This window comes from Camelus ferus, chromosome 10 (assembly GCF_009834535.1).
Source record: "Camelus ferus isolate YT-003-E chromosome 10, BCGSAC_Cfer_1.0, whole genome shotgun sequence".
Classification (NCBI taxonomy): domain Eukaryota; kingdom Metazoa; phylum Chordata; class Mammalia; order Artiodactyla; family Camelidae; genus Camelus; species Camelus ferus.
In genome coordinates, this window is record NC_045705.1 from 43,835,325 (window position 1) to 43,850,129 (window position 14,805).

The following is a 14,805-nucleotide window of genomic DNA, read 5'->3' on the forward strand; positions in this document are numbered from 1 at the left end:
GAATGTGGAGATCTGTTTCCTGACAGCACTTAGACACATTATCTGGGCCCCTCCCAGCTCTCTCTCTTTGCCCTTTTGGCAGAGGAAGGAGGAAGAGTAACATTTCTGAGTGTCTACTGTGAGCAGTCAACCTCATACAGAGTCTAAGTATTTTGTCCACATTACAGGTGAGAAACCTGTAGAGGTTCCAAGACTCTAAACGAGTCAACCAAGTCAAGACAGGGAGCAGTCAAGCTGGGGTGAGAATCCCCATCCGTCTGGCTGCAAAGCCCATGCACCCTCCTTTGTGCTCTACTGTGCCCTGACTGGTTTTTATTCAGTTGCCACTCCTCATTCTTACAATAACCTGCTATACCTCTCTCAACAAGGGAGCAGCAGCTACCGACATGATAGTTTGCTTAGTCTACAAAGTCAAGTAACTGAAATCATCAATCAACAAATATTTATTGCACATTTTTTATGCTCCAAGCTCCATATGAAGCAACAGTAGACAGACCAATAAACCAGATGTATGAAGTTGCACCTTCATAGATTAAAAGAAAAAATTCTGCATGTGAAGAAAATCATCATATGACATACAACTAATACAGAGGAGGCCACAGTCCCAGGATCTCTGAAAGCACTTACAGAACCTGATGAACAACTGAATTACCTCTGTTTTTCTGCCCTCCCAAGCCCCATGCTAGCCAATCACAAATCTTGAAATTTGTGCTCTCTTTAGAAAAAGTCCCTGCAACCACCAGCTGATCAGAGGCCTCCACATCACCCCTGGCAAGTACCTTCCAGCACCTTAGTACTGAGAAGGCAAAGGAAGAGCTTGCCTAAGAATTGAACTTGTCTCCTCAAGATGCTCAGGACATTGTGAGTGGGGTGTGACACAGGGACCACTGGTGAACTTCCATTCCTCATACTGGCGCTGTCCATTCCTTTCATCCCTGTCCTTACTCAGAGCAACTTCGGGAAGAATCATTGCCAGGTAGGTCCAGAGGTCTAACAGCTAATCAGTTCCCCCGGCTGGGATGCAGCTAACTGCCTCCTGCCAGAGGGTGATGTATTCTCCAGTGGCTCTCTGTAGGAAAGTGCAGAAGAACTGAAGGACTGTCCAGTTGTGTCAAGGTGAGTGAATGATTGCAAGGCTGTTGCAGCTGGGAGCTGTCACGCTGCAGCCTTACATCTTAGCTGCCTTCGTCCATTACTCTCCTATCCCCTACCAGACATATGCTGTCTCCTAACAATACATGCAAGGTCTGCAACTGACAAAGCACTAAATGTATCGGGTCCTTCTCTACTAATTATCTTTCCCTTATAAATGGATGCTCAAAACATACACAAGGAAGAATAAGTTTCCCTGAAAAAGACAGGCTGTGTTTTCTGCACAAGAATGAACTTTTATTATTATGTTAGAAGGAACAATTTTAGATCAAACACCAGAAGACACTGTATACTTCCTAAAAAAAAAAAGTTTTTTTTCCCCTAATATTAATGAAAAACTAGAAACCAGCCAACTTTACAACAGAAGAGAAATGCATACATTACAGCAGATCAGCCTGATGGAATTTACGGCTGTCGTTAAGAGTGATAAATATGCAGGTTATGAAATGTGGGAAAGTGTATACAAAATAATTCTCACCAGAGGAAAGTGGAATGCAAAATTATTTATGCATTATGGAGATAACGATGCAAAAATTATGTTCGACGTTGGTGAATTTCAGAGGAGGCCAGGGAGAAACGGAAACCGCTGTATTTAGATGAAGAGGCAGAAGTATAATTTTCTGCGAGGTTGTTTCACGAAGAAATTGTAAATATTTTCAAACTTTTTATCTTAACCTTCATTTTAAAACATTTGCATCTGTCACAGTGAGAAGCTTTCCATTTAAATACTTTCTTTGTGGTTTTCAATGTGCTAGGAGGTGAGCTCCAGTGAGCAAAGGTGGCCTTTATCCAATGTTGATTAAGTGCATGAAGGGAGGAACCATCAGAAAGATCAAATTCCAAACCTGCTTTCTATTCCAAAATCATAGTGGCTCCCTGGGCCTTAGAAACAGCTGAGGAAGCAAACAGCTGAGGCCACTATCAGCTAAAGGAGGGCAGCGACCCAGGACGCCTGCGTCAAAGGGACGTGCTGACTTCCGCAGTCCTGCAGTCTAGGTCAGGAGCCGCTCCCGATGCTGAGGAAAGCCTGCGGCTGCTGCCTTCCTAGCGCCCCACACAGCAGGTACGATCAACAAACTGGATACAAGCCTAGCAAAATGGAAGCTTAAAAACAAGAGTATTACAAAATAGACACAAAACCCCACACCTTGGAAGTCTAATCATGGAGTTATCAGGCAAACCCAGTTTGAGGCACATGCCTCAAAGTAACTGCCGGTGCTCTTTCAAATGTCAATGTCATGAAAAATAAAGGCAGGCTAAGGAGAGGTGGCAGACTAAAAGTGACCAAAGGGACATAAAAACTAAATGTGAGACGGGATCCTGGACTGGATCTTGGGGCAGGAAAAAGAAAATCCCACAAAGGACATGAGTGGAAAACCTGGTCAAGTTTGAACAGGAACCACAGATTACATAATAGTACTGTACTGATGTTCAATTTCCTGATTTTGAGACTTGGGAGGTATAAGTTTAAGGAAGTGTACATCTTGTTCTTCAGAAATACGTACTGAAGTATTCAGGGGGTAGAAGGTCATGATGTCTGCAGCCTACTCTCAAAGGGTGCAGAATAACAATATGTATATACACAGTGTAAGCACACGCAGATGTAAATACACACATTATCATTTTGAGAGAGAAAGAGAAAGCAGAATCTGAACAAGGGGTTTATAGTTGTTTTTGGACCATTCTTGAAATCTTTCTGTAAGATTAAAATTATTTTAAACTAAAGTTTTAAAAATAGAATAAAAAAGCTATATAAGTCTATAATGTTTATAAATTAAAAATACATACATGCAAAACAATTTACCTATTAGCCAAGGATACACAAAAATTTAAAGATTCATAATGAGGTATATGATAGTGTTTTCCTAAGGATACAAGGATGGTGAAGGGGGAAAAGTGAAAGGAAGGAAGGGAGGGAGGGAGAGCGAGGGAAGGGCAGAGGAGGAAAAGGGGGAGAGAGAGAGAGAAGGAAAAAGAAAGGGAGAAAAAGACAAAGAGAAAGGAAGGAAGGATGGATGGAAGGACTGCACAGATTAATGTTGATAACATATCATAGAATAATAAATGGGGTGATCACATCCCTACGTGTGCCCCTGTAAAGGGGGAGTTATGCCATCTGTATGTCAGACAAACATAATCTTGGCTAAAGGACGGCTGACCCCTGGGGTACAGTTTGGTGGAATGCCTCGTGCAATAGGCCAGTAGGGCACAGTGGTCTGTCACTTAAATTTAGTACCACCCAAGTCTACTGAAATGCAAAGCCAAAGCTAATACAGTGAACTCCTTGGTTTCCAGTGTGGTCAGGAAATCGAATTCTATATTCTGACATTCTGGTATTCTGGCTAATGAGGTTTCCATCCCCTCAACAGGTATCTGATTGTCTCCAACGTGTGTGACACTGTGCTGGCCACGGGGATACAGACAAAATTAACATGACCAAGTTCTTGCCCTCAGGTCAAATGCCTGAGCCAGACAGATATCAGGCACGAACACACCTTTTAATTCAGTGCAGTAAGTGTACCATCTGTGGAGGCAGAGAAATGAGGAAACAGAGTCAGAGAAGATTTCCCAAAGAAGGGGACGCTACAGCTGCATCGGGAATGAAGCGCCAAGTGGAGTTGACACGCAGCCACAACAGCCAGCACTTACACAGCGCTGGTTGTGTGCCAAGCATTTGTCCTCAGGGCTTTCCACACACTAACTCACTTAATCCTCCCAACACCACCATCAGACAGGTGTTCTAGGCTCAGCAAAGTTAAACAACCTGTCCAAGGCGAGGCAGCTGGTGAATGGCAGAGCTTGGATTTGAACCCAGACCCCCCCGCCAAACTCTGTGCTCCTCACTCAAAACTAAAATCCCTAACTTGACTTACTCATCGGGAAGAAATGAAGAACACAAGTTCATGTGCAAAAGCACATGATCAAGACTGGTTAAGCCCTCCTAGGACCCATTTTCTCTTCCTCCTGCTGCACTGCTTCGTAGCTACACTGTTTCCAGCATCCCTCACAGCTGGGTGTGGTCATGGGATGTGCACCACTACTAAGCCTGACCTACCCCCCCACCAATCTCCCTCAAGCATCTTTCACATTCTGTCCTTCACTTTCTCTTTTTCAGCTGTCTAGAGAAGGCTCTGAGGGCTAAGAGGTGGGCAGGGCCACAAGAGGGAGGATTCCCCGATCCCTAAATGATGATGTGGGAGGCCACCTGCCAGTAGACACATCCAACCAGATGCTTCAGAAGACGAAATAAAGTTCTGTGTCAACCCAGCTGAGATGGGTGAGATTTTCTGCAGCTGCGGCTGGTATTATTTAATCTAACAAATACACCCTACTGAAAAACAGAAAGGCCACTGTTGCATTTTCATTCCCACAAAGCTAAGAGGTATCAGAGATCATGTGTTGTAGCAGAGACATGTGAACTGGGGATAAAATAGACTTGGGTTCCTGTTCCAGCTCTGTATTCTACTAGCTGTGGGACCTCAATCAAGTCATTTCTCTGTACCTCAGCTCTCACATTAAAAAAAAAAAAAAAAAAAAAAAAGGTTATTACTGCCAACAGTATGGGTTGCAGTGAGGCTTAAATGAAATGCCTTTAATGCCATTGGCACATAGTAGGTGCTGCCATTCTGTAAAATTCACAGGTGCCTGAGAGTGCTGTGCTACGCGGGTCACATGACCCATTCCAGCCCACTGGCTGTGCCTCCCATCAAATGACTCCATTGAGATGAGATTTTTAGTATTCTAGGTGCCTGGCTTGTGCTCTGGGATACAGTTTAAGGGAATGACATCACTGTCACATGGAGTCTATTTAAGAGTGGGTGATTTCAATGCTACAATGTAAGAACTTGGTGTCTATTTTACCACAAGTTCTCACCACTCTGAAAATGTTTAAATTCTAAGATTCTTTTCGCCTTCTACAAATTTAAAAGCTAGAACAAGTGAATATGGAACAGGAAACAAAGAAACCAACAGCATTAACTTCTGTTGCTGTTTATCCTGATTAGCCATAGTACAAACTGACAACCTATTTAGATACTAAACTTTGGATTCAAAACACAACTTTTGGACAAAGTACATTTCCTATGACACCCTAAGGACCCAGTATTTTTATTATGTTAACTTTAAATGTCATTCATTAGCTTCTTTCAGTTCTTTTCAGACACAAATCACAAACTTTTCTATGTAAATTACTCAAAATTCTAAGCAAACATCTTATTTAGTATCTTTTATATCTTTTCAAAACATGTAGTTCTTTGACATTTAGAAAAGTTTGACTTTTGTTGACAGTTCATAAAATCATAGAAGATAAGGGAAGGCCTCAGGAAAAAGGAAACATTAGAAGAAATATTTTATAATTTCTTAGACTGTATTTGGACACAATCGCCAAACCAAGAATAACAAAACATTTTGTGTGAGTAAAATGCAAGACACTACTCCTGACACTTTCACCCAGGCTGGCACTAGGTACTTTCCTAGTCCATTTGGGACCCTAAGTGGATGTAGCCAATCCACAGAAAAGGTTTCTGGCAGAATTGAAATGTCAGCAGTCAGCCAAGGCCCTCTAAGTTCTTATTTCAGACTTCCCTCATTTATCCTTTATCTGTATTATTTTCTATATATTCTGACTGCCCTGTATGTCAGTTCTTCACTGATCTCTGAGACCTTCCCCACTTGGAGGACCCATTTGGACATACATACTTCCACTCACGACCCTTCACCCTGTACTACCCACTGGAGTCTAGGATTCTGGTCCTGGCTGAACCTGCTTTCCCAGACCTCCCTGCCCAGGAAGGAGAAATTGGCCTTACCTTGGCCCCGTGGGTCCAATACCTTCACCCTCAAGTTGTGCCTGCACTTCCCGACTGCCACACAACCACCGATGGCCTGCTGAGTGTGGAGGAAACAAGGCCCGCACCACAGCGTCGCTGCGCCTCCTCAGCTGCCTCCTGCACTAAGACCTGCCCCGGTCTTCCCGTATAAGGCAGCTCCTGACCTCTCACCACTCAGCTTGCTTAGCCCTCATCAAAGCAAATAACTCTCCAAAATTATCTTGTCTCTTTGCTGATTGACTATCTCCTCCTACCAGAAGTAAGCATCTTGAAATCAGGGGCCTTGTCTATCTTTTTCATGTCAGCGTCCTTAGCGTCTGGAAGACAGCCTAGTCAGAGTCGGTGCCCACTCTGTATAGTCAATGAATGAAGGAAGGAATGCAAGTTCCTTGATACCATCTTCAGAATGCAAGAGCTACAGACAGACAGTTATACAAGCCCTCAAGTACCATGGCAAAGACTTTCCGATGAGCAAGTCCCAAAACTGAGTAATACAGACTGAGAAACCAGGCAGCTGAACTCGAGACTCCATGCAGATAATCCTGAGAAAAATGTAGCCAGTGAAAAGCAAGTGGAATTGCTAGTCTTCTTCCAGTGCCTTCCTTCACCATCCCCAGCTCAGGAGATTTGTACAAGGACACCCCCCCCCCAAAAAAAGAGCAAGAAGAACCCCTCTCACTGTTCCTAGATAGGAATAGCAAGTCTGAGTCTGCCAGGCATACAGCTCACTCACAGGAAAGCCAGATAGATGGATGTCAGAAAGAGCAAGAGAAACAGCAACATGAACATTAATTAGATCGTGCATAATCCTTTTGGTAAGTGCACAATTTACTGCTTAAGTCGACTGCATTATTATCAGCCCGAATGTATCACATTCCCATAGGCTATCTGACAGAAATAATGCACTTACTCTACAACCATCTAAACATCTACCCTTTCTTTTGGCAAAAAAAAAAAAAAAAAAAAGCCCCATTCCCACTTAGTCATGTTTCTAGGCCTCACATTCAAACAAGGTGCTGCCTATTAAGATGTATTAGGAGAAATACGGGAATTTTGCATTCTGTTAGTACCTATTGGTATTTTCAAGTGTAAGTAACTCACTTCTAATACAACAGCGTGCAAAATTAAACGTTTAGTCAAACAAAAACTGCTTGAGAGGAATGAAGAATGCAAAGAGTAGATGTCTCGCTCCTTGTGAAAGTCAGTCACCGCGTCAAGGGCTCACATTAGGAATTTCCTTCACAAGGTCCAACTTCTCTTTATTCATGACTTTGGTTAAGAACGCCCTCCCTAGCAAGCATCCCATCTGCTTAAGAGGCCAGTCAATATTCTATGATGAACTTGATTTTCTGTTAACAGATAAAGCCCTCAGAGCTCAACACAAAGCAATGCAGCGGTTCAACAACACTACTTATGAGAGAATATTGGATTTTTATTTACCCGGATGAAGAAAGGCCTCTGAAGGGACTCCGCGGTACCTTTCCCAATTATATAGAAGAATGAATTTCCAGTGTAAACCTTGTGAATCGACATGTATTATGCTGCTGTTCAATGAGACAATATGAAGCCCAAATGAGATGCTAAATGAAGAGGTTTATCTTGGGCTTTGCCTAGAATTGAAGAAAAGTATTCATGTTCTCCCTGGAGAGGAAAGTTACCGTGACCTTCCTTGGCTAGAGAGCGCCTCACCCCACTGCCTTCTAGCTGGCGCCAGTGGGTATCAAGGTGTTCCTTGGAGAAAGTTCCCGGTCATAGAACACAAGGCAATCCCTACCCTATCTCCCCTCACTAACACAGTGGTGGGTGGCCATGCACAGGATGCAAGTCCCTCTCTTGGTCTTATGCTAAAAGAGACATAACATGATCTCTCCCTCTCAGCCTCGAAGGGCAAATAACCAAAGTTCTTGATCTCCTCTAGAAAAACAGATGACATCTATGGTGTCACTGGCATTATTCTTGGCCCTGATAATTGTTCAGTATTCATTCCATACGTCATGGAAATAAAATCTACAAAATAGTTCCTCAAAGCACTGTGACAGGAGTGTTTGCCAACCGTGTACACTGATGTGAGCAAGTTGTTGAATTTCCATGTCAGGCGTCCTGGCTGTTGTTAATTATTTGCTAACATAGAAGACACATCACATAGGGCTTGTGCCAGAAAGGCATGAAAGGAACACCCCAAAGGGGAGCTCTGCAGCTCCTCCTACCAGTCTGCTTAACAAAACCAATGACACTCAAAAAATGACAAGACAAAAATGACACCCCTGGCATTGTACCAGAGGAAACAGACTGTAATCAGGCAGATGGATTATAGGGGTGAATATGGTATGGCCCCAACATGTAAGAACTGACTTCTAAGCTAAATCCATGCAGAGCTCAGGAAAGATGGTGTTAGCAGGGCTCAGGTTTCCAAACCATTCCTTAGCCACTGTCTGCAGAATAAACATAAAAGTGAACTAAAAAGAGAAGGCGAAGTTGAAATCTGGAGGGAGGTGCCTTTATTGTGGTAAATGAGAAAGCAGCAGTGTTCAAATGAGATTAGCAAAGATGCTGGAGAAACTCTGCCAGAGAAGGGTGTGAGCACCATCCAGAGAAAGGGGAGGTCTTCCAGAGACGATCAAGTCCTCATGTGACCTTAGAAAACACTTGCCAACTGCATCTTTTTCTTGCCTAGCAATTAAGTTTTAAAGTCTCATTCTCTCTCCTCATCTGGATCTCTATGTCAAGGGTACTTTCCTTGCTTAGCCGTGTTTTATGCCCTAAATCTCTCTCTCCCACTACTTGTTACCAACCCTTACTCTGTCTATTCCAAGATCATGCTGATGGTGGATCAGGTCCAACAATTAGCTCATATAAGTCTGTCCTATTTAGCGTTGTTACTTATGATTTGGCAGTGTAGTGGCAGATGTGCTTATGGAATCTGCAGGAAAATAGAAGTTTTAAGATAACACCATCAGGATTAAGAGACATTAACAGGCCAAAATTAGGGCCAAATTAAGTAAGATGAAATTTATCAACAACAACAAAAAAATGAAAGATCCCATGCTCAGGGACTGTGCTTCTCAAAGACAGAATGTGAGATCTAAGGTTTAACAGAAATGCATATTGAAAAAGACCACTTTGCTGTTCTGGTCAATAGTGAGCTAAGATAAGGCTGTCAGAAAGGATGCTGTAATCTTAAACTGTACCAGGAGAAGGTAATTATCTCGTTCTAATCTGAGTCAGTCTGCTTAGAGATAATCACATTGAGTTGTAGGAACTTCTCAGATGATAAACAGACACACTTTTGAAAGAACCAAGCAAGACTGTGAGGGCCCCGTGAGCCAAATCAAGTGATGAATGGTTGAAAGAACAGAAGATATTAAATTTGAAGACGATTAAAGGATGGTATGATAAAGTCTTCCAATATCTGGAGGACAGGCATGTAGAAGAGGGATATGACTTGTTCAACGTAGCTAAAAGAGGTAAAAGGTATACCAAGTGTAAGCTACACGGAGGTATTTTCAGCTCAAGATAAGAACTTTCTAGTAGTCAGACAACAACAGGAGGCAGTGAATGAACTGCAGTCTCTGAAGGATACCCCAGCAGGTGATAGAAGACCACTTGGCAAGGACAGTTATCCTCAAACTCAGACAGACACGGCCTCAAAAGTTGTAAGAGCTGCCCCTGATTATCTACTACAGGCCAGAATTTTAAAGACTTCATAATCCTTGAAATAACCCTAAAAGGCGGACATTGCTATACTCAATTGACAGACGTTCACAGAAGTTAAATGACTTGCCTAATACCATTCAATAAATGCAAAGCCTAAATTCAAATCCAGACGTAAATTTGTGCTATGCCACGTTGCCTTATAATCCTCTATTGATTCTGCCCTTAAAAAGTCAGATATTCCACCAGTTGGTTACATAAACAGTGTGAGGTACAGAAAGATCACTGGACTAAAGTCAGACAACATCCATTTACATCAAGCTTTGTGACTTTGGGCAAGTTACTAAATCTCTCTAGGCCCTTACAGTTTCTTCACTCATAAACTTAACAATACCTATTAGACAGGTTTTTGACGAATATAAAACAGGTAATCTCAATAAAAGCACATTGTAAATTCTAATAAATGCTTTTCTAATGTACATTATTAATGTTATCAGGTTATTGGGTAATGTTTCTACCCTCACAGAACAATCTAAAAGATATTTTAACTTGCAGTATTTTCAGAAAAAAAAAAAAAAAAAGAAAGAAAGAAACCTGATCTAAGCCACTTGACTCAATTGGTTAGAAGAGTACCCACTGTCAGCTTTACAATTTCTGTGAAAGAGGAGCTTAGGGGCAGCAATCTGATAGGAAAGAGAGGAGAGTTAAGAGCCTCCTAAATCACTCCCTTGGTGTTGCCACTGATGGCACATGAATCCATAGTCATTAGTCCCATTTTTTCCGAGAATTCAGACAAAATGTGCTGCACAGAATGTTCAATTATACCCCAGACTAGCTGCCTTCAAAATATTTGCTGGTATTCATGAGTGAGTGATAATTTAGTGTAACCTCATTTTATTATTCATCTAGATGAATGTCCCAATTTTGTGATAAATCAAAAGCCTGCCGCTCATTTAAGTACATAGTAGTAACCAGGACTGTCAGGGTCAGAAAGGACATTGAAGGTCTCTGATTCAACCTCCATCTGCTACTTGCTATGTTAATATATAAACAACCAAAAGCCATCTGTCATGCAGAGACCATATGTGAAATCCTCACGAAATGTTCTGAAGCTTCCCAGGGCAAATGGATGTCTCACCAAAGGCCTGAGATTGACCATTTTTAAACAATCCGCGTGAAATACATCAGGGGCCAGCAGCTATGATAAGGGATAAGGCAAATATTTCTCCCTCTCCATCAAGTCCTGATACAACCACAGACCACTTACTACCACCCACAACATAGGTACTCCCAAGATTCAAGCAGAGATCTATATTCATTGACTTTTTTACTTTTTCAGGACCTTGGAAAGCACCAATAATGTCTGTTGCCAAACCTGGCTAGATATTATGGGAGCCTCGTAAGCTTTTCAAAAATACAGAGTTCTAGGCCCCTCATAAACTCTGATGTAACAGATGCCAGTCTGGCCCCACTGCAAAAAAGAATCTCTGACGAAGGCTTTATTTGGCAAAGTCTGTCCTCAAGCAGCCAAGTCAGGCTTGACTAGGAGCTCCTGCACCAGCTACTCTTCTACGGCCACACTAGCCTATGATGGAGCAGCTGGGACTCTGCTTAGAGCATCTCCAAGGCAGAGCAAGCGGCACAGGGGGACAATACCCCTTGTGGGGCCGTTTCTAGGTGTTTTTCTATTTAAATAAAAGGCAAACAGGAGAGCAGTACGAAGAAAAAGTCCTTTAGCATGCCACCTTTTTGTGGTGCATATGAAAAAGTCAAAGTTCTCCCAATCATGGCTCAATAATAGTTGTGTGGATGATGAATGGAGGGGTACTTGAACAGACAGACAATATACAGGCAGCCACTTTTAAATTTATTTGACGAAAATACTATTATATCCCTGGCCTCCTGGAGCCATTATAGTGCAAATAAATTATAGTTATTTGTTAATTATTCAATTTCAAATAGTGGCAAATGCTAAAGTATGCTGAATGTCTCCATTTACCTTCTCCAGATACACTCTTTGCCTTGCTCTGTGCCAAAGTGGACTCACAGGTTCCCTCTCCCTTTTGGTCCTGCTGGGAGATCCCAGCAGGAGGGCAGGGAGTGTTGAAGTTGGGGTACTAGTTAATTCATACGTGAAGGACTCAGCACAGCGCTTGGCACACAGCACTAGCTAAATAATGGTAGCTGCTCCCTTTAAGAAGAAAACCAGCGAGCAAGGCCCTTGACTAGTGAGTGGAACGTTCATGCCTTTTCTCTCTAGGCTGCTGTCTATAGCCGTCCCAATATAAACGTGTCAATACGAACTTGATTGTTTTTTAATAATGTTTACTGAAAGGACAACTTGTATGCCTCAACTTCTGCTTTGAGCAAGTACACTGAATTATTCATTTAGTTTGGGGCTCTTTCTTTCACAGAGTAATCACCCCTTTCTTGAAAGAAATTTTTCTTTTTTCCTGCTATCAGTCCTGTCAGATTTTAGAAGTTCACAATCAGGGAAGAAGAGCAAAGCAATTTAGATAAAATTTCCTCTTCTGAAGGAGGGCTTTTGTTATTAAATGTGAGGCATTCAATAGTCACTGCCAGCTGTTTAATCAAAAAGTTATTGTTCATTGTGGAGGAAAAAATGGAGTTTGGAAAACAATGAGGTTACAACTCCAAGTTCAGAAAGTGTCTGATTAAGTTTCAAACTCCTTTTTAAACTCCAACGGATCATTTAAACTATCATGGCCCATTTCTGATAAGGCATTTCATGGATGATAATAAGAAAATCACTGAGATGTCTGAGATCGCCTACTTATCTCTTTAATTATCCCCTTTCCTAATGGCCCCTTTATGTTCAGAGTAGAGGATGTAAGTTAGACGGTTTTAGGAGATGTCTGAGATAAGCCTATTATTAAGGACACAAGGGTGACTCCTTTAATTCCAAAACCACAATGAATGAGAAAAGAAAAATTAAGAAGGTGAGGGAATTATAAGGAAGGGGAAATTTTTGCATGCTCGTGAGAAAAAGGTTTTGAAGACGACTAATGGGGACAAAACAGATTCAAGAATCACAAGGACTGTTCTAAATTCTAGACTTAACCACTAAACTTGGGATGTGATCTTGGACAAATCACTTCATCTTCCTGAGATTATTTCCTCACCTTTTACATAAACAAAATGGTGTCTGTTTCTTTCTTTACCTTTTTTTAAGGCTCAATGAGATACTGGATAGTAATTGCTTTGAAAACAGTTGCCCAAAGCTGATGTGAAAAGGCTCAAGTAACGTGGTACTGAGCCACCTGAGTGCTTGTTGGTTTTCCAGAGCCTCCCAGTGAGTGACCCAGCTACATCCCTTTCCTTATATTTGGTCCATGAGATAATCTGGTAACTTTTTTAGTAATCTTGCCTTTTTTGATCAAGTTATTAAAGTTCATTTCTGTTACTTACAACTAAAGGATCTTAACATGAAGAAGAACAAGAAAATACACTTAATTCAAACAATTCTAGACTCAAATGAAGAACTGCAGTAAGTCTTGGGATGCCCACTCAGCAGTGCCTAAGAATTCAGATCTTCTCACCACACCTTGCTGCCTACCTCATTTACATTCTGTGATGTAATCAGCAGTTTATGAATTTGTGGGCAACTTAAAAGCAGAAGACAGTTCTTATCTGCAATGGCATCCCCAGTGTCTAGACCAGTGCGAGGCACAACATACACGCTTAATAACAGTGATTTTCATTTCTCGTGTGTTCGCACTTGTGTCCATCTGATCAGTTCCTGGTCTCAGTCATCCCTCTATGCTTATGTGATGATTATCCAATGGGTACACTGGCTAGGCTCCTCTGCCTCTTAAATGCATTAACTGTCCACCTGTACTTTTTCAATACTACGTTGAATGAAAATCTGTATATCAATCTTTCCATCACAAGAGGATATTTAGAGTAATTGAAGAATTACTCAAGTAAACCCCATGCTACTTTTCCACAAATACATAAAAAACTGTGTACACCTTCTGCTAGTCTCCTTCACCTCTCCCTCACCGCCTTAAGAGTCTCTCTGCTTCACAGGGACTCCAGACATACTGAACTATTTGCAAGTCCTGGAAGTTTCATGGACTCTTCTGCTTCCAACCTTGTGCATTCTGGTCCCCTGGTCCAAGATAACTTCCTAGCACTTATCTGGCCGTATCATACACCAAGACCCAACTCTGTTGTCAAACTGGGGAGCTTTTCTCACACTATCTTGAGTTTTCTTGAAAATGCCGCTTTTGTCTTGCTTTGTATGTTGCTGTCAAAATGTCTGATGCCAACCCGAATTTCTTTCCTTTGTAAATGACGTGGTCTTTTTCCCTTGAAGTCATGAGAATATTTCTTTCATTTTAAAATTAAGTAGTTTTACTAGGATATCTCAGAGTAGACATCTCAGGTCAATTTTCCCAAATTCATGATGGGTCCACTCAATATGTAGATTTGGATTTTTTTCTTCTTGCATTGTACTTTTTTTACAGCTTTGAGATATAATTCACATAAATATAATTTATTAATTTAAAGCATATACTTAACGGTTTGGAATATATTATTAATTTTCTAAATTTATGTAACATAAAATTCACCATCGTAACCATTTTTAATATACAATTCAGTGGCATTAATTACATTCACAATGATGTACAACCACCACAACTATCTTTTTCCAAAACTTTTCATGATTCCAAACAGAGACTCTAACCATAAACAACAACTTCTTATCCTCCCCCCTCAGCCATGTATTTGTGGAAAAGTAGCATGGGGTTAACCTCTACTTTCTCTGTGATTTAACTGTTTTAGGTATCTCATATAAGGAGAATCATAATATCTGTCCTTCTGTGTCTGGCTTATACTTGGCATATGTGTACAAGGCTCACTCACGCTGTAGGATATATCAAAACTACTTTCCTTTTTATAGCTGAATAATACTTCATTGAATGTATATACCACATTTTGTTTACCCATTCATCTGCTAAGACACTTGTTTGCTATTGTGAAAAATACTGAAATAAACATTGGCATGCAAATATCTATTCAAAGCTCTACTTTCAGTTCCTTTCGGCATGCACCTGGGAGTGGAATTGCTGGGTCATATATGGTAACTTAATGTTTAACTTTTGGAGGAACCAAACTATTTTCCCTAGCAGCTGTACCATTTACCTTC

At 41.3% G+C, this 14,805-nt stretch overlaps 1 protein-coding gene across 4 annotated transcripts in view; it reads right to left on the minus strand.

Moving 5' to 3' along the window:
• The window catches only part of NELL1 (neural EGFL like 1), a 748,929-nt gene that overhangs the window by 598,015 nt on the left and 136,109 nt on the right, over positions 1–14,805 (minus strand). The window lies entirely within an intron of this gene.